Genomic DNA, 20,421 nt, shown 5'->3' with positions numbered 1-20,421 from the left:
GAGCAGACAGGAAAAGAATCATTAAAGCAATGGGTCCCGATGGTTGAATATATAGCTTCAGTGAGGTGAAAACCATCCCAGAAGGCATGTTTGCCCATGTCGAAGCACGAAACTGAACCTGGAATGCAGCTCAAAGTTCCACTGTTCCCCGCAATGCAGCATGGGTCTGTTGCATCTGTTAGCCCTGATGAAGAAAATCCACAGATGTAAGTAAAACCTTACATTCGTTGAGCAGTAGCTAGGTATATATCAGAGAATATATATATATACATATATAGAAGGGATTACTAATTCAAGGTACAATTAGTTATGATATCAATGCTCACCATATTTTGAAGGATTAGTGATCATATCATATCCAAGTTTCGAACCATGTCCCACTGCAAAGGTGGAGCCTTGGAGCGAAGTTGTCAGTTGTTTCAGCATTGCAGGAAGCCCATCGTTGAAAAGTGATACAAGCTGATTTAGTTCTTCAACACATGGTCCTTCGTGTTGTAGTGTCCTTGTAAATATTGGCATGCACCCAATCGTACCAATCTCAAACAGTAGAAACTTCCTGGCCCCCAATTTGTAAAGACTCTCCATTTATTTCTCAATAAATCAAAGGATAAATGTACCATGCATATTGCTGTTATTGCGGTCAAGTTTCCAATATTTAACATTCATAAATCAATTATATGATACTAATTTTAAGATAGCTGATAGAGGGTGATTTGGTCCGAATTTGTAGTCCATATATACGTGGGTGTGACTCTACTCAAACAGTGACTCAGCATGACAATATAACGGACGTGAACACAATTCGGAGGGAAAATCTCGCCGAATTCAGCACGGCAACTCGGCAGGAAAACTACTTACCGAAAGCCGCCTTGCCCGCACCTCCTCCCCGGGGTTAAGGCACTTCACGGGGTCCCAAGTTCGGGGCACCCTGACCCCTTTTGAGGCCCAAGCTCCTCCCAATGGACCTCGGACCACTCCCAAGCAAGAACGCACTGATTCTTCTCCAAACGCCTCGAGGCACAAAGACCTCGGGTCGACTAGCTCGGCATAACCGGCTACAGGCAGCCCATCACTTAAAGGACAGCCTAGTTTAGGGTAATTCGTAGGGGAACAATTCGGTATACCATAGGGGGGCTTTCTGCTCGACCGACGTACCCAACAAACCTGTGGACAGCAGGCATGTCCCCCTCGCCGCGCCTGCCACCTTTAGAAAGGCATCCCATACCTGACAGGCACGTACCTTGCACGACGGCTCCGCACGTGCCACCTCAGCCCTGCCTATAACGACTGTGGCAGACTGACAGTGGTGGTTATACCTGCCCTGTCAGAGGTCAGAGGGCCTAAAGCAACGGAATTCAATTATAAGGGGTTTATTCTCAAGGAACGAGGTATCTTTGAATCACCTACGTAACCTGCACACTTAGCCTTTGTTCTCCTTTCGCCTCTTGCATTCAATACTAACTTAAGCATCGGAGCGTTCCCGCCGGGAAACCCCCCGGGAGTTCTTCCTTTTTTCACTCGTCTCAGGTACCTCTCAGGAGCCACGCGAGCACCAGCTAGGAGTGACCGGATTGCACTACATCATTTGGCGTCGTCTATGGGAAATGCTTCAAAAAACCTTTCTCTCTAAACTTTTTGAGTTCTTTTCTTCCTCAAAACAAGCCAATGCTCATGGCTTCCTCCAGCAACGTCGGACGAAGCACGAAGATGAATAACTCTAGGGAACAACCCTAGCTTCCTACTATCTGCATCAGACAGTTCACCGTTCCCCTTTCAACGGATAGGATCCCTAGTTGGAATGCACCTCTTGCAGGGGCACCCGTCATTGCTCCTCTCCCTACCACAGTTGGAACAACCTTCATTGAACCTTCGATTGTGCCCCCAGCAGCCAGCCCGAATCAGCTAGAAGATTTGGTGCAGTGCATGCAGATCATGCAAGCTCAAATGCAGTAGTTTCAACAGTTTCAGATCTATCAACAGCACGTGCTACACCAGGTCTCCCAGTACCAGTATCAGCAACAATTCCCTCAGCTGCCCCAACCTCAGCATCAGCAGCCACAACTCCCCCCTCGGCACCCGGCCCCACAGCAAGCTAGGTCTCGCCACCAGGAAGAGCACCTTTCTCACCAAGGAGAGGCCCCCTAGAACCCTCCTAGAAGCCAGGCCTCCTCCTCGCCGTAGGCAGTTAGGTCGGGAGGACCCCAGCCTTGCCAGGAGCCCGTCTCTTCAGTCCTCAAAGCCTGATACCCCATTCCTAGAGAACCGGTTCGATATCCTGGCTACAAACTCCAAGTAGGATCCCTTTGTCCACAGTCAACACCAGCTGCCTGAGCTACTTCCGGCACACACCATCCCTGACAGCATGGAGGTGAGCAGCACCAACGCCGAGCCCGCCAAGAAGCAGAGACGCCGTTGCCGAGCTCGCCAATCTGCCACCCGCGATTTGCCTGAGCTCATGGGCAAAGAAGAGATAAGTTCAGGCAAAGCCAAGGCACCCCTTCTTTCAGTCCAGTCTCCCCTATCTCCCGAGCTCCTAGCAGTCCCAATGCCAAAAGACTTCAAGCTCCCTCCTCTTGACAATTATGACGGTTGTTTGACCCAAATGATCACGTAGATGCCTTTTAGTCACAGATGCACCTGACGCGAGCTAGTGAGTCGTGCATGTGCATGGCCTTCTCCATTAATTTTAGGGGAGCAGCCTGTACGTGGTACCGGAACTTGGCACCCGGGTCGATAAGAAGTTGGGCGCAGTTCGCACAAACCTTCACGTCCCACTTCGTTACTAGCAAGCGGTGTTCGTGAATTGAAGATAATCTCCTCAGCATAGTACAGAGAGAGGGAGAATCCATCCAAAGCTATATCAAGTGGTTTAACGATGCCTGTATGCAGATTCCGTGCCTAGACCCCGCCGTATGCCTTGCAACAGCAAAGAAGGGCGTGACGCACAAAGAGTTTAAATGGCACATGGTCGTCAACCAACCGGCGACCATAACCGAGTTCCTGAAGCTTGTAGACAAGTTCATAGCCACCGAATAGAAGATCAACCAAAAGGGCAAGGGCGCGCCCAAAAAAAGAAAAAGGGAAGGAGAGCTTTCCAGTCAAGGGGACAGCCGAAAGAAAAAGAACACAGCTCGGGGGGCAAAGCCGGGTCAGTTTTTCCAACCTCCTGTAGCAGACCGAGCTGATTACACCCCACTGAACGCGAAGCTGGCTGAAATCCTGATGGCGATCAAAGATGCCCCGTACATGAAGTGGCCACCCCATCTGAGAGGTAGTCCCAATGAAAGAAATAAGAATCTGTATTGCAGTTTTCACAAAGATCACGGTCACAGTACTGAGAGTTGTAAAAACCTCCGCAACGAGATAGAGGAGCTTATCCGTCGCTGATATCTAAGAAACTTTGTACAGAATAATAATAAAAGTAATAAAACAGGTCAGCAAGGGGAGCACGGTAAGGATGCCCCCGAGTCCAACACCAGGCCCACCGAGCAACCGCAGAGGCAGCCTCCGGAGGAGAGGCCAGATCGGGGAACCATCCACATGATAGTGGGAGGATCGATTGTTGTGGGTTGCACTTCAGTGGCAGCTCAGACGTCAGTTCGTGAGGCCACCCGGGAGGAGCAGAACCCCCCAAAGCGGCCGAGAATAGAAGAGCCAATTTTCTTCACAGAAGATGATGCGCGAGGAGTCCACTACCCCCACGATGACGCGCTTGTAATAAAGCTAAGAATCAACGACTTAGAGATCAAGCGCGTACTCGTCGACTCAGGTAGCTCAGCCAACATCCTCTTCAAAGTTGTGTTTGAATAGCTCCAATTGTAGACAGGCGACCTAAATCCCGCAGACACTCCTTTAGTAAGCTTCAACGGAGAAGAAGTTCGGCCCCTTGGGAAAATAACAGTACCTGTGGAAGTTGGCACGTGGCCTTGTGTGGTTAGATTCAAGCACGACTTCCTGGTGTTCGCGACCCCCTCCCCCTACAATGCCATAATAGATCGGCCAATCACCCATGTCCTACGGGCAGTGGTCTCCACTTACCATTTGGCTATGAAGTTTCCAACAAACTTCATTGTGGGGGTAACGCAGGGCGACCAGCTCGAATCTCGTAAGTGCTACGTCGCCGCCCTGAAGGGAAAAACCAAGGTAGCCGATGACCTCGAGCTGGAGCAGCCTATGGAGCAAGACGAAGAATGAGCTGTGCCAATAGAAGAAACAGTCACGGTTCCGACCTCAGCAGCGGACCCATCTTGAACGCTTCAGATGGGTGCTTCCATCCAGGAACCTCTACGATCAGAACTGGTCCATTAGATAGAAGAAACACAACCTAGCCCTGGAGCGGTGGAAAGCGGTCGACGAGGAGGTCGAAAAGCTCCTCGCAACGGACTTCATAAGAGAAGTCCACTACCTGAGCTGGGTAGCCAACCCCGCCCTAGTAAAGAAGACCAACGGCAAGTGGTGCATGTGCGTCGACTACACTGACCTGAACCGGGCTTGCCCAAAAGACTACTTCCCGCTCCCCAGAATCGACCGCTTGGTAGACGCGACCTCAGGGCATGAGTTGCTAAGTTTTTTGGACGCCTATTCGGGCTATAACCAAATCAAGATAGACCCGGCGGACGAAGAAAAGACTGTCTTCATCATGGAATTCGGCCTATACTGTTACAAGGTTATGCCCTTCGGGTTGAAAAACGTAGGGGCAACCTTCCAAAGGCTTGTAAATAAATTGTTTGCGCCATTAATCGGTAGAAAAGTAGAATGCTATGTAGACGACATGGTTGTCAAAACTCAACTCTCACAAGAATTAATACAAGATTTGCATTTTGTTTTTGAAATTCTGCGTAAGTTTAATATGAGACTGAACCCAAACAAGTGTGTGTTCGGTGTGACCTCGGGCAAGTTTCTAGGATACATCGTTAACCAGCGTGACATCGAGGCCAACCCGGATAAGATTAAGGCCATTTTAGATATGAGACCGCATCGAAAGTTGAAGGAGGTTCAGAGATTGAATGGCCGCATAGCTACCCTGAGCCGCTTCATGTCTAAATCGGTGGACCACTGTTTACCGTTCTTTAAGGTAATTAAGAGCAAAGGGTTCAAATGGACCCAAGATTGCCAGCTTGCGTTCGACGAACTCAAGAAATACCTCGCTAGTGTGCTGACCTTAACCCGGCCTGAGGAGGGCGATGTCTTAGAACTGTACCTCTTGGCAAGCAACGAAGTGGTCAGTTCAATACTAATAAAGGAAGTAGATCGGATCCAACGACCCATCTATTATGTTAGTAAAGTATTGCAGGGAGCAGAAACGAGATACTTGGAGATGGAAAAGCTAGCATACGCACTGATAATCACAGCTCGGAAGCTCCGCCCATACTTCCTAGCTCATACTGTTATCGTCCTCACTGAAAAACCTCTAAGGCAAGTATTGCTTAAGCTCGAGGTCTCTGGTCGGTTGACGAAGTGGGCCATTGAGCTCAGCGAATATGACCTCCAGTACAAGCCGCGAACTGCGATTAAGGCCCAAGCTTTAGCAAATTTTATAGCTGAATGTACATTCAACTCTGAAGTTCCGAGGCCGGTTGAGCACGAGGCTCCCAACTCAGATGAGCCTGAAGCTCCCAGGCCAATCGACTCCGAACCCCGTGAAGTAGCAGCCAGTGTGGCATCCCTCCTAGCTCGGCCAATCACGAGCTGGGATGAGGAGCCCTGGATCCTTCACGTAGATGGCTCCTCGAACCAATAGGGCAGCGGAGCTGGAATAGTTCTACACGGCCCAAGCGGCATGAAACTGGAATACGCGCTACGCTTCGAGTTCGCGACATCTAACAATGAAGCAGAGTATGAGGCGTTGATAGCTGGACTAGCCCTAGCCAGAGAAGTAAAAGCAAAGCACATTGTTATCTGCAATGACTCCCAGCTTGTGGTTAACCAGGTCACCGATGAGTATGAAGCTCGCGAGCCAACCATGATTGTCTATTTGACCAAGGTTAGAGAGGCCCTGCTCGACTTCCAGTCATACTTCATCAGACAGATCCCTAGGTCGGAGAACGTTGAGGTCGATGCCTTGTCCAAGTTAGCCAGCACTAGCGATATCACCATGAGAACCGTGTACATAGAGGACCTATCTCGGCCTAGCATTCTTAGGGGGGGCAAAGGAGGTCGCTTTCGTCGTTCAAGCAGAGCCGAGCTGGATCGAACAACTCGCGAGCTTCTTGCAAAACGGGACCTTCCCTGCATATCGCAATGCAGCTAGAAGGATGTAGCGCCAAGCAGCCAAATATGTCATGATAGATGAGCGGTTGTGTAGGAGATCCTACACGCTCCCCTATCTGCATTGCTTGCAGCTTGTCGAAGCCGAACTCGTACTCCGTGTCACTCATGTGGGGTTGTACGGTGGGCACTTGGGGGGCAGAGCTCTCGCCCAGAAAGCGCTTCAACAAGGGTATTATTGGCCAATAATGAAGGCAGATGCCATTGAACTCGTTAGAAAATGTGACAAATGCCAGAGACATGCCAATATTCACCACCAACCCGCTGCCGACCTCAAGTATCTCACCAGTCCGTGGCCCTTTGCACAATGGGAGATCGATCTACTCGGGCCATTCCCACCAGCAACGGGTGGAAGGAAGTTCTTAGTAGTGGCAATGGACTATTTCACCAAGTGGGTAGAAGCCGAACCCCTCATGACGATCACAGCCCGAAATGTCCAAAACTTCTTTTGGAAGAACATCGTGTGCCACTTCGGATTACCTCGGGTATTGATTTTCGACAACGACAAACAGTTCGAAGACATCAAATTCCAAGACTGGTGCCAAGACATGGGAATCTGACAAAACTTTACTTCAGTCGCACACCCTCAGGCAAACGGTCACGCAAAAGTAACAAACAGAGCCATCATCCACGGATTAAAGGCACGGTTGGACCAAGCTAAAGGATTATGGGCAAATGAACTACCCAGTGTTCTATGGGCATACCAGACCACGGAGAAGACCGCTACGGGAGAAACACCCTTCAATCTCACCTATGGCACCGAAGCAGTAATCCCTGCAGAGATCGAAGTGCCTACACTGCGACTAGAAGCATACAGTGATCAAACAAAAGAATATGAGTTGTGCACCAACCTCGATCTACTCGATGAAGTAAGGGACCTCGCGTACATCAGGACTACAGCCTACCAATAGAGAGTAACTCGGTACTATAATGCCAGGGTCAAGAGGCGGAACCTCCGCATCAGCGACCTGGTCCTTCGTAAAGTTATGGTACCCGAGCCCAGTGCTAACAAGCTCGGGTCCAAATGGGAAGGTCCTTACCGAGTGAAGCGAGTGCTCGGGTAAGGAACATACGAGCTCGAGACCCTCGAAAGGGAAACAAGTACCTCGGGTATGGAATATTGTCAACTTAAGATAATACTATCTGTAGCAACCGAGTAGGCCACGAGCCGCTCCCAAAGCCCAAGGATAAAAATGTCGAGCAAACATGACCTCGGCACAATAAGACACGATCGCCTTTGAGGCACGGGAAAACCTAAAAAATAAACTATAAGTCACCCCCAGAGCCTAAGGGCAAAGAATGCCAAGCTGACATGACCTCGGCACAACAAGACCCAGCTACCTCTATGGCATGGGCAAACTCCGAGAGTGGGCCACGATCCACTCCTCTAGCCTAAGGATTAGAATGCTGAGATAAACAAAAGACCTTAGCAGCATACAATATCTAGTTCTCATCGGCATAGGCTAAATGCTTGCAAAACCTAAGGCACAGACACTTTGGCCAGGAACCCTGTGACGAATAGCCCGTCCTGGAATGCGGCAAGTTAAACCCGTAAGAGACAACCAAATGCCAACTTAACCCGGGTGCAAACAGGTCAGGCATGTACCCTACTATGTCACTCACCTCGATGTACACCAGGCTACCCCTACTAAGTGTCGGAATACAGTTCGGGACCACGATGGTTGAGGAACCCACACCCGGGTAATCAGCCTAGTAGCCTAATAGTTCAGAGTAAGACAACCGCTATGGCAAGTAAAAAAAAAAAATTACGCAAGTATTTGGCAAAAAATGTTCTTCATTATATAGGCTCCATTACACTACATAAATACATTCAGTACATAGGAGAGGGAAATCGAGCTCGCAGGCCCAGAATACAAGGAGCGCCTGACTACTTGGGAGGCTCATCGGCCTTACTCGGGGTTTGATCGGAGGTTTCCTCAGAAGAATCAGTCAGATCGGTGGCGTCAGCCTCCCCATTGCCGCCGTCATCTTCAGAGTCTGGGTCATCCGCGGCCTGGCATGCCATGTCATCCGTGATGTTGAAATAAGTAAAAGCACTTATATCCAGATCGGGGTAGGTATGCCTTATCCACCATCGGCCAAGCTTGAACCCCCTGCGGTAGGCCTTTCACATTACGTTGTCGAACCTCGAGGACTTGACATAGTCGACGACGGACTGAACCTTGGTCTGTTCCAGAGCATCGTGAAAATTTCCGTCTTCTCCTCGACATCGGCCTTGAGAGACTCCACCTCGTGCTCTAGGGCCTCCTTGGTTCCCTTGAGGGCCTACATCTCGAGCTGCGAAGCCTTCTGGGCCATTTTGAGGCTTTCCACCTCGAGCTTTAGGGCTTCTTGACCAACTTGGAACCCATTCACCTCTGCCTTCAGCCTGTCTCGTTCCCGGGCCAGCTCCTCCCTCTCTAGTGCCAAGGTGTCATTTAAATCTTTTTGGGAGGCGGCAACACTCTCCAATTGATGGACCTTGTCCTGTGTTGCCTTCAGCTCGGCATGGGCCACGCGGGATGACTCCCCAGCAGCCAAAGCGTGCCTCAGGTGTTTATCAGATTGGAAAGTTAAGGCATGCACAACAGTGTTTGCCTAACAAAAGGAAACTAGTCAGCCAAAAAAAAAAAAGAAAAAAAATGAACTTACCACCATGATGTGGGTTGCCGCGCGACCTCTGAGCTGACCTGGGGAGAGTTCGGCCCAGCACATGACTTCTGCATTGATGACACCCCTCTTGCTTCGGTCGAGGATGACCTCGGGATCCAAGATGGACTCCTCCTCTTTGGTCCCCGAGCTAGACACCGCCGCGTCTGTAGTATGCTGAGCCGACCCCTCTATAGCCTCAGCGGCCGCCCTAGCTGGGCTCGGAGCCTCAGCGGTAACCCATGCTGGCTCGTTCTCCAACCCCCTCGCAGCCTCAGGCCTTAGGGGTGGAAAGTCATCCACTGGATCTATTACCGGAGGGGCACTGTTGAGTCCGGTCTCAGGGGCAAAAGCCCGGGAATGATCGGGTTCAGGGGAGGGAGCCCTTGGTGACTCCACACGAGCCCTTTTGGCGACCTTCTTCGCGGTCTGCTTCTTCCTCCTCTTCATTTGGTTAAGGAGCCGGGTGGTTGTGATTCTCTGTTTTTCGTCCATTGGGGCCTAAAACAAAGTTGGCATCAGTAAATCCAAAAACGACAAGTAGATAAAAACAAAGAGCCAAAAGACAGAAATAGACCTACTCGAGCTCAAACCGGCCTGAGCGAGCTTCTCTTCGGTGATGTATTCCCGTTGATCGAGCTCAGCCTGAGCCTACGAGTGGAAGGCCTCCCACGTCTGCTGGTTGAGGGCGATGCTGGTCGCCTAGGTAGCCACCCTTCAGCTGGTAAGGAAGGGCCATCTTGTGCTGGCCCAGACCACAAAGTAGTCCCGCTTCCAAGTTGGGACCTTGCTTGGGAACTTATGCAGTAACTTAAAACCTGGGTGAGGAGATAAGTAGTAGACATGCCCGTGTTCAGGGGGAGTACTAGATGCACTCTTTTTTATCAGCAGTATGGAACAGAGTATGTCCGCGTCCAAAGAGAACTGCTTTTCATGGCAAAGAGAAATGGTCCCCACTAAATTCCTTATGGAGTTGGGGTGGAGCTAATCCAGCGTGATATTGAAACTCCTTAACACCTCAGGGATAAGGGGGTGAAGAGGGAGACAAAGCTCGCCGACGAGCTGTTCCTTGAAAATCACGACCTCATCCGCACCGTGCTCCCAGGGGAAGTTATCGGTGGGAAGGTTGTAGTTGTACTCAGAATGAAGGATGAACTACTGGATGAAGTCTCGAAGCCTCTCCGGTGTCAGAGTAGAGGGACCGAACTAGTCCAGCACCCAACCTCGATGGGAGGTGGACGCAAACTTACTTGAAGTTGCTCGTGCTTCGCGGGCAGGTCCGGCCGGGGAAGGGTCACCATGACCCGAGGTACCTACCTCGGGCTCATCGATGAGACTGTCCACACTAGACGACATACCGAACTAAAAGAAAGCAACAAACTAGAAGGGAAAAGGAAGCTCGGGAGGACTCACCAAAGAAACGCAACCGAACTGGAAGAACAAAATGAACTGGAGGACCCGAGCTAAGAGACCCCTGGCGCGAGCTCAAACGCTAACGACGACAGCTTTGTGGTGAAGAAAATGGCCAAGGGACCCCCTATTTATAGCCGCAACCATGGGTTCTTCAAGGCGAAAACGATTTAGTGCGTTTTTTACGTCCGCGAAGTCCAAGTCGCGTGAAGTCCGCGCGTAATATGGACGCAACTCGAATCTCTTTTCGGTCAAGCTGGGCATTAGACCGGTACAGCTAGACGAAACGCACGACAACGCAGCTTAAACACCGATGCCAAATCCACCCGGCATGTCATGACCTCCCCACGCTGGGTCACCGCCGCCAACGCAAGGAGTGGGGGGCAATTGATGGAGGGTGATTTGACTTGACCTTGTAGTTCAGGTACACGTGGGCGTGACCCTACTCAAAAAGTGACTCAGCATGACAGCGCAACGGACGTGAGCACAACTTGGAGGGAAAATCCCACCGAGTTCAGCACGGCAACTCGACAGGCAAACTACTCTCCGAAAGCCGCCTTGCCCGCACCTCCTCCTCGGGGTTAAGGCACTTCAGGGGGTCCTGAGTTCGGGGCACCCTAACCCCTTTTGAGGCCCGAGCTCCTCCCAATGGACCTTGGGCCACTCCCAAGCAAGAACGCACCAATTCTTCTCCAGACGCTCCGAGGCACAAAGACCTCGGGTTAGCTAGCTCGGCATAACCAGCTACAGGCAGCCCATCACTTAAAGGACAGCCTAGTTCAGGGTAATTCGCAAGGGAACAGTTCGGTATACCATAGGGGGCTTCTTGCCCGACTGCCGTACCCGACAAACCTGTGGACAACAAGCATGTCCCTCTCGCCGCACCTGCCACCTTTAGAAAGGCGTCCCATACCTGATAGGCACGTACCTTGCATGACGGCCCTGCGCATGCCACCTCGGCCTTGCCTGTAACGGGTGTGGCAGACTGACAATGGCGGTTATACCTGCCCTATCAGAGGTCAGAGGGCCTGAAGCAATGGAATTTAGTTATAAGGGGTTTATTCTCAAGGAACGAGGTATCTTCGAATCACCTGTGTAACCTGCACTTTTAGCCTCCGTTCTCCTTTCGCTTCTTACACTCAATACTAACTTAAGCATCGGAACGTTCCCGCCGGAAAACCCCTCGGGAGTTCTTCCTCTTTCCTCTCATCTCAGGTACCTCTCAGGAGCCACGCGAGCGGATTGCGCTACATCAATACCCATTCGACTTATCTTTTCATTGCACAGTTTGCAGTGTAGTAAAACCCAAATTGAACCGTCCGGCCGGTTGGACCATGAATATTAGGAACCAGTGATCTATTTCTCAATCTGGTCATATTGTTCCATTGAAATTCCTATGAGAATGAACCATCCACATCTTGCAACAAAAAACCATCAAAACCAGATGGATGTGCCACAATCTGATAAAACTTGAACCATATCTCTTAACCAAACCTCTCAATTTGGTTTAGAACTGGCTTATTTTTAAACCCCGATTCTAATTAAGCAAAGAGTTTCTGGGTCTTTGGAAGCAGCATAAAAAAAATATGGAGAAATAAAGGTGCTTATTTGGTTGAGCTGGTAAAGCCAATATAAATTCCACGATAGGCCGTATAATATAATAATACAATTTCTCTAAAAAAGTGCATGGATCATGAAACACCACGTCAACCAGATGATACGTAGACCCCACACGTACAGGAACAGAGGAACTGATGTATGATATATCGTAATGTACTTCAGAGTAAAGTAGATTATAACTCCAACTCCTCTGCTACCTGCTAGAAGAGCCTAGAGGGGAATATGAGGCAAGATAGAACCGTCCCCACAAGTTGTTCCGCGTAATTAATCATGAGGCATCATTCCCCTTCCCACCCCCGAGTTTACTGTTGCTACGATAGTGTCTTGATAAAGGGTTAAAACCGAGAATCATGGCCTTAATAAGTTTTGCTAATTCAAGATCATACATCAAAGGCTTTGATGTTGTTATTTCAGACTCCAGAGCAGGGCTATCGTAGCAAAAGTGGCTAAACTCTTACATCCGCTCAGAATTCCCTTGTGACACTTGAAAAGAAAAATGGTCAAAATGATTTTTATGCTACGTAGTCTGGTTGTATTAGGATTACTACTCATACTCAGGTTTAGAGATCAAATTGAAGGTTATATATACAAAGAAAACAATGTGAATACTGGGCATGTGTTTGATTGCTGAGAAAATTGGACTGAAAAAGGATGGGATGAGAAAACTAAAATTTATTTTCTCAGTTATTTACAATGTGTTTGTTTGTTGAGAAAATTTTTGTAAGAAAATCCACTTTTTAGTGTTTGTTTTGTAAGAAAAATTTTTTGAGTTGATTGTCACCAGTAAGATTGGATCCAGAAATCCGAAGTTGCTAGAGATTTCAACTGTCCTGAGATAGCCAACAACCATTGAGGCACGAAATTGTCGTGAGGTAGAGATCGTCGGATTCGTCGTTGGCGTCAGTGTCGGGTATCCCCTGAAATGGTTTTTCAACGCCAATAGAGCCACCGAGTTCTCTGGATTGCTCAGCACGAGGATTGCAGTCTACTTCACTATGATCTTTGGCGTGTTCAACTGTTCCATGCTGGGATGGCGCATCTTCAGAATTCTTGGCGATGGTTGGCTGGGATTGGGGCTCAGAAGCGAGACAAAGCTTTCTCTCGTTTTGTTTGGAACAATCACTGTCTCCAACGCCTTCCTCTTGTTTGAAATCAGGGTTAGGGTTGGGATTTAAGCTAGTGGGGGCGGTGGTGCTGGAGATGCGTGACAAAGCTTTTTCCCGTTTGCGGAGGAGAATCCTGAAATCTTTGAGGGAAATGCGAGGGATTGGCATGAGCCATCGCCGAGGGACGTCGGGCACCCTGTGCAGGTTCCCTCTGTACAGTGAGATCGCCACCATCTCGTTACTCAAATATCGATTGATCAAAAACGACGATGATCGCCCTTCTGTTCCATTTCCTATCGCTTCCTTCTATTCGGAATTTGGACTCTCGAGTTCCGATCTCGGATTTCGCCCCTTTTCCTCCTCTTTTGATGTTTCTCGGCCGCCTGAAGGCGAAGGGCACCACCTTAGTGAGGGAATGCCTTTTTTCTTCGTCCGATTGGAATCTATTTTACACCGCATCCCACCTTGTATTAGATTGCTCAGCTTGCATTTTCTTAACGTTTTCTTTTCTCACCGGGGTCGCATTGTTCTGATGCGGCCCCAACTCACTTAATTTTGGGATCCCGTATCCCTCTTGTTTCTCATCCCAAAATACTGTTTACCAGTAAACAAACACAAAAAAGGAAGAATAATTCGGGAATATTCATTTTTCTCATTCCTTTCTCAAGAATCAAACAGACCCTAAGTGTCTACTTAGGAATGTGGACACTAAACAGTGAATGATGAATATTGCCTTGAGAAAATCTGCCTCCGAGTAGTTGAGCAAATGCTTGAGGAGTGTACGTTTTGCTGGTATTCAAAAGATTAGGTTCAAGGTAGTCGGAGATGTAGTCGTTGTTTCCAATACAGATAACAAAGATGGACTTGGAAAGGTGGTCTGAAAGCTCTACAGAGCTGCCCAAGTGTGGTTGCAGTTCCATCTCTAGTCTTTTGGAACAAGTCGATCTGATCATCTAGGTTGAGGCACTTACCCTGCACAAAACCCATTTGTCCAAACTGGAGAAAACAAAAGTAACTGAGGGAGAAGCCATTAATATCTAATGACTAGTAGTAGCTAGACATGATTCCTTACGAATAGGCTTCCAGTCTCCGGGAGAATGCCACATGATCCCAACGCATAATTCCGGCCAGTTATGGTATCAGACTTGAACAGGCTCAAGGATGGAGGAGAAAATGGTAGCCCAAGTTGTTCAGCTGTGGAAGAATATATAACAAGTAGCATTGAGATGAATACAACAGAAGAAAATATTCTGATAGTTTTGGGCTATTTTCAATGTTTTACGTTTGATACCATGACTCACCAATGTAATCTGCGATTGTTTTGCCACTTGTGAATCTCCCCGTGACCCCACCGGCGAAGTCTATCCCATATGGAAGATAATTGGCTTTGGCAATTGTTGGTAGAAGATTATCGTTGCCACTGTCAAGCAGAGAGTCTCCAAATACGTACAATGCTGGTGCCAGAATTCTTTCCAGCAGGAGTTGCAGCCTGTGAAGTAAATTAGTTGCAGGAAGTTTAGTTTTGGGGGGCTTTAATTAAAATATTTTCTGTTCACCCCACTGTAATACCTCTGATCTGGGACAAGTTGGGCGTTACAGGAACGAATCAACAATATTCTCTGATTCAAACAAAGAGAATTCAGTTTTCAGTGGTTATGAGTAATTAACTATTTTAGTTGGACGATTGAATGAACTCAACCAATAGAATTCGGTTTTCACTGCTATGGCTACCAAGACAACTGATTTGTCTTGTTGTTTACAAATTTTGTAATCAAAACACAATATCTGTATATAAATACTCACACGAACACATCAAATGACATGAGATATTCAGACTCCGAATTATTCTCCAATCATTTATGTTTCAAGTTCAGGCTACCGTTTTCTCTCTTTATCTCTCAAGGCATCTCCTTCCTTATTAATGGCGTCGTCAACGACACAAGGCTTGATTACACATGAATCATCTGCAACAGCAACGCAACCACGGCACCATCTTTGATTTAAATCAACGGTATAATCGATCTGATATCAATAAAGCTGACCAAGGATAACTATATCCTTTTGGACTGCTCAGTTCGTTCCAGCAGCCTTGCAAGAATAAGGTGATAACCAGATCGTCAACCTAGCTTATACTGCATGGATTGACCAAATCTCGCCCATGTAAAGAAAGGAAATTTCACCATTGCCAGTTCCTGTTTGGGCAAGTATTGAATTGGGCGATTTACCAAAAATCTTGTTTGATCCTACTAAGGAAAGAAACTCAAGTGAACGCCTTCAATTGCACAAGGACAAGAATACAGTAACCCAACATTAGATAGCCTCTGTTGTCGGTTGCCATTTTGCAAGATTTGTTGTTGAATATGGAGGTGTTGGCAATTCTTCTGGTAGGGTTTTGGGCTTTTCAAAGCTCGGAAAATCAAAATTTTTTGTTTCTCTTTTTGGCAACAAATAACAGGAAACCATAATAGACCTATATCCTAAAAGACTCAAAATGGTCTTTCTATTTAACAGCACTATCCTGTCATTCTATTTAACATCTCTATATATAGATGATGGTAGATTAGGATACTTATCAAGCGATCGTACATCTTTAAACATAAATATAGACTTGTCAAACAGCACCTATATCTTTCTTTTTTATGTATCTTACTAAATATAAATTATCAAACTTTATTATTTAATTTGTTGGCGCCAAACCAATTGGTGACAAGCTCTGTCTCAATTCTTGTGTCTCACAAACCTATAACTGCGGATTATCTCGTTCTAGAGTAGATTTTATTCACTATATTTGCTTGGTGGTGGTTTAGGACCTGATTATGGTGCTTTTTGTTGTCTCAGACTCTCAGTTGCTAATAAGTGCGCGTAAGGCCAGAGACCGTCACTTTCTCCCCATCGGGCAGGCAGGCACCAGCTCGGTACTTGCATTTGACATCCTGCATTGAGCAACGTCCATGGTTTATCCACCCGATCACCATTCACCGGTCCAACCAGCCAGATTCTCCATTCGGGTGCTAACAATTTCCAGAATCCATGATGAGTTGGATCAGAATGACCTTTTAACTCTACCACTAAGGGGACGACGTTCTATACCATGAATTATTTTTTCTTGTTGCCGGTTCTAAAAAGAAATTAAAACCATTTAGTTTGAAAATAGATCATTTCTTAAAACAAAAATACAAAAACATGTTCTTAATCGTGTGTATTTGTTTTTTCAAAACTGAAACTAAAAACATGTTCCTGAATTTGGTTTTAAAAACAAATTTTCATTTGATTATTTAACATCATATTCCATAAATTATATTATTTTCATATTAAAAATTTTATTTTTGCTTAAAAACTCATTGTTTTGTTGGTTTAAAAAATATGTATTGTTTTTTAAAACAAAACCAACCCGTTTTTTTCCTTTGAAAACAAAAACAGAGTTCAAGAACATTTTTTATTGATGTGGTGATTCAAAAAATAAATGAAAGCAAAAACATTCAAGTTGTAAAACACCCCCTAAGTATGTAATTGTATCATGGTTCACAACTCCAGCAACGCTCCTACACATACTCTGCCTTCACATCTCAGCTCGAAATTGGTCATCATCATCATTACTTATATAACTGTTACGACATACTTACAATCAATGGAACTCGGCTCTCCTACCCACAAGTTCTTCCACATCCCTACCCTGGGACATTACAGGCATGCATTGGACGAGTTCAGATCTGCACCCCACATTGTCCCACGGCACATCCCCATTGTGTGTTGGGAACATCTCCTGATGATGTCATCATCAAGACTGATACTATCATCGAGAGGTATTTCCAATGCACGGTAGGGATGTACTGTGGTACGTTGTGAGGCGTAGATGTGAACTTGCATTGGACATATCACTTTGTCATTCACGGGAAATGTCCCCAATATACATACGGTGGTATAGCATCTTGTGGATAGGAACGTGGGAAGATTTTGTGGGTAGAAGATCCGGAGTGACGTCCAGTGAACCTTTTTTATGCAATCATGTTGCAAGGTTGAGAAGGCTATAAAAATTGTATTAAAAAATGTTCATTTTGCTGGATTTAAAACCATTTAAGATCCATTTGATTCACAGCCGGATTCAAAATCAGAATGATTTTTTCTGATAGTCTATTTGATTTAGACAGAAATGAGATTTCATTCCTAAAGAAGAGGTAAGAAATGGCCATACCTCTTTTTTTTTTTTGGTGCCTATCAATATGGGCATACCTCTTTTTTTTATGCCTATCAATATTGAGATTTCAAAACATCAATATACTCGATATATACCCTCAACTGGGTTTTGGTGCCTATCAATATGGGCATACCTTTTTTTTTCTTTTTTTTTTATAGGTATTAAGAGGGATGCATTTTAATCCTCCAAATTTTTAAAACCCCAAAGGCTTTTTTTTTATTATTATCATTATCGTTGTATCCATGCATTTCCGAATCCACCAATATGTTATTACCAACAACGATATTAGTTGTTGGTTTTAAAATTCCTTCTATATATAAATCCTCCTCAGAATTCTGACTCAAAGGTCTAATAATTACCAACAATTCCATGTCTTCCTTTATGTACAGAGAGTCAGAAGTGATATTCTCCCTTCCTCGCCTATAGCAGATTTCGAAATCATAGCCCACCAATTTCCCATAAGTCTCTATTGGATAGAAGTGTCTAACTTCTGCTAGGAATCCGAGGCTTCATGGTCAGTTCTGATCTAGAGTAAGCAATGGGCTTTCCACCTTAGAAGAAGGCAGCCCCAATGCATGTACCACTTGCGTCTATCTCCACTACAAATGGCTATGAGAAATCCGGGAAGGCAAGCACTGGAGTTGTAGCTATGGCCTTCTTGAGTCATTTGAATGTCGTTTCTACTAATTCATTCCACTCCTTGTTGCATTTTTTCAATAATACATCTTTTGACCTTATATTAAAGGGTTTTATGAACTTCATATAATACCCTATTAGGCCCAGAAACCCATACAGCATGCATTAAATCTATTTCAGCTCAGTTTGGAAAGAATATATGTAGAGTGCAAAACCTTGTATTTTGTATATATTTGCACTGTACATATATGTATTTGTACTCTTGCCAAACTAAGCCTTCATGGCAAATTCACATTTACTCCTTTTTCACATACAATTGATGGAAGCTTAATATCTTTAGAAATGTTCTCAAATGATCCACATGCTCTTGAAGGTTGTTGCTATATACCAGTATATCGTCAAAGAACACCAATATATATTTACACGAATGTTCCTTGAATATATCATTCATTAGTGCTTAAAAAAGGGGGACCATTTGTCAGTCCAAACTGCATAACTAAGAATTCATAGTGACCCTCATGGGTCCTAAATGCCATTTTGTGTTCATCCCTTGCTTTAATCTAGATTTGATGATAACTGGACCTGAGGACCAACATAGGAAGAATGAAAGCTCCATGAAGTTCATCAAACAATAGGCATTAGAAATCTATCTCATACTATCTACATACATCATCCATCCCCCATCTTTCTTTTTCACTAATACTTTAATTTCCTTCTTTTGGTATTGTGGGTACCTATATGGTCTGACATTGATGGGTCTGCCTTCCTCTAGTAATGGAATTTCATGGTCATAATTTTGGATGGGGGCAGCGCAATGAGCTTCTCAGGCACTCCCTTAATTTCCTCCACAATGGCTTAAATTGCTGGGTCAGGTTGGTCTTGAACAATCTCAATACAACTTACTAGTTGGATCAAGTAAGCTTGATAGACTTTACCCAAAGGCTTCAAGGTCTTGGTTGGGTCTATTATTTTGGCCTCCTTGTCTCTCAATCCCCTGAAAGTACATTCACCCTTATGGTTTGAATATTTAAGGCATAGGGTGGAGAAGTCCCACACTATTCGACCCAAAGGCTTTAACCAATTAATCCCCAAAACCAAATCATAATCAAGAAAGGGTAGCAAATAGAAATCTGGGGTGATCGTGGTCCCTCAAATGGAAAGGGGAACCTTGGTACATTTACCAGTTCCCTACAACTTCTCTCCACTAACCACCATAACCTCAAAAGATGTGTTCTCAGTTGGGTATATTTGGGTCTTCTCGTCCACTCTTGGCTCCAAAAAATTATGAGTAGACTCATTGTCAATCAATATAACCAAGGGGTGGTTTAGAATTCTACCAACTAATCGCATAGCATAAGATGGTGTGGTACCCAAGAGCGCTTGTAGTGAGATCTTTAGTGTTGTTTCTTCTTCCTACTAATTATCTTTGTCCTCCAGTGGGAAACTAGCTAGATCTAATTCTTGTTCTAGTCCAACGATCCAAAAAAAAAAATTCTGGATCTTGCACTTATGTTGATGTTAACTTCTTCACTTCTAATAGTCGTGTTGATGGCTGGGTTGGCTGAACTGGTTTAACCTTATAAGTCTAGCCGAGTCAGCTACCTCTAGGCATTCCATTCATCTTCGTCTAATAATGCTAACCGAATGGCCCTGGTCACCATAGGAGGTTCCAACTTTCCTACCCTTGCACACAGCTCTGGATTAAGGCTAGCCACGAAATGCTCCTCTGACCACCCCTTCACCCAGATCGACGAGCATTGGAAAGTATCCAAATAGTTTGTACTGTTGTGGTTCAAACTAGCTTTGTCAGCCTTCCCGTATGGTTACCTCCTAAGGGCCTATTGAACCGACTATCCACTGCCTCTACGAATTGGTCCCATGTCAGTGTTGGCCAGTTATCCTTAAGCCAGTAGAACCATTTCATTGCCCTTCCTTCAAACTCCATACTCACCACCATCAACCTCTGCTTTGTCAACACTTCTTGAAGCTCAAAGTACTAATGGATCAATATTTATAAGTTCTAGAAAGCTCATGGTCAATTCAAAGAAATTGAATTGCCACCCATTTTTTTAAAGGAAATGGGCCCTCATTCTTAGATCCGAATTGATTTACTTGCTTTGATAGTGATTCTGTTCTTTGCCAAGAAGTGCACATAACCGAGAGATTTTAGATCCTAAGGATTGGGAGAGGGAAGGTGTTAGGCACCATTTTCTCCAAATTGCTATAGAAGTCCAATACGGAAGTTGGATAGGCTCTACATCTAACAAAACGCCAATAAAAGGGTTGCTTAGAGCTCCAAAAATCAGGCGAAAATGCTCCCAACCTTATCCATAATTGATTTGAGGTGATGTTATCGGGTCTTAGGTACTGATTTACCTAAGACCCTCGCCTCTCTTCTTCTTTTTGTCAACCTGGATGAAACCGGGGATGCAAGTTTCCCATGGTTTTTGGACCTCAAGCAACCTAGAACTAAGCTAAAAACAGAGATTTACGAATTCAAACTTAGAAAAAACGATGAAATGAGAGACTTACATCTCG

General features: G+C 45.8%; 1 pseudogene; it reads right to left on the bottom strand.

Annotated features, from left to right (window-relative positions):
• Nucleotides 1-315: 315 nt before the first annotated feature.
• LOC148863402 (GDSL esterase/lipase 7-like) lies at nucleotides 316-19,233 on the bottom strand (annotated as a pseudogene).
• Nucleotides 19,234-20,421: the final 1,188 nt, after the last annotated feature.

Source organism: Nelumbo lutea, chromosome 3 (assembly GCF_056320005.1).
Source record: "Nelumbo lutea isolate HS-2025 chromosome 3, American lotus-T2T, whole genome shotgun sequence".
Taxonomy (NCBI): Eukaryota; Viridiplantae; Streptophyta; class Magnoliopsida; order Proteales; family Nelumbonaceae; genus Nelumbo; species Nelumbo lutea.
This window is presented reverse-complemented; position numbering and strand designations above follow the sequence as displayed.